Raw genomic sequence first — 614 nt, forward strand, 5'->3', positions numbered from 1 at the left:
CATCAATCAGTTTGCTCTGGAGCCCTCCCTTCCTGAGCTAAGGCAAAAAGGTGTGAGCCGGAGGCTCAAAAACGGTGAGCTAGCTCACACTAACTCAGCTTAGAGGGAACACTGGCGGGAGACTCGCCCCTTTCTCTGTCCCTGACTCTGAATTAAGTGCACCAGAAGAGTCCTGAACGAAATCGTGCACTAATCAATGTTCCCTCTAAGCTGTGGGGTCTTGTGAGCAAACATTCTACTTTGTGAGCTGCTGGCATTAAACTTCTGAGCGAGCGATTGGGCTGCTGCATACATTAGTCTGCTCTGGAGCCCTCTTTCCTGAGCGAAGACAACAATGTGTGAGCTGGAGGCTAAAAACCCTGTGAGCTAGCTCACACTAACTCAGCTTAGAGGGAACACTGCTTCTGAGTAGTTCTGATTTGTTGCCGGACTCCAATTAGTGTCGCAAAACGGATAGAGACTCTTAATAAATCAAGAAGCCAAGGGCGTTGCAGGCAGGGGCGGAGATTCACCATTGAAGCAGGTGCTTAGGGCACCAGGGCCAAAGGGGGCACCAGGAAGTTGGGGAAAGGGTGAGAACCAACACGCCCTCTAAGCTGCGGAGTCTTGTGAGC

This window comes from Gekko japonicus, unplaced genomic scaffold (assembly GCF_001447785.1).
Source record: "Gekko japonicus isolate JY-2015 unplaced genomic scaffold, Gekko_japonicus_V1.1 scaffold6413, whole genome shotgun sequence".
Taxonomy (NCBI): domain Eukaryota; kingdom Metazoa; phylum Chordata; class Lepidosauria; order Squamata; family Gekkonidae; genus Gekko; species Gekko japonicus.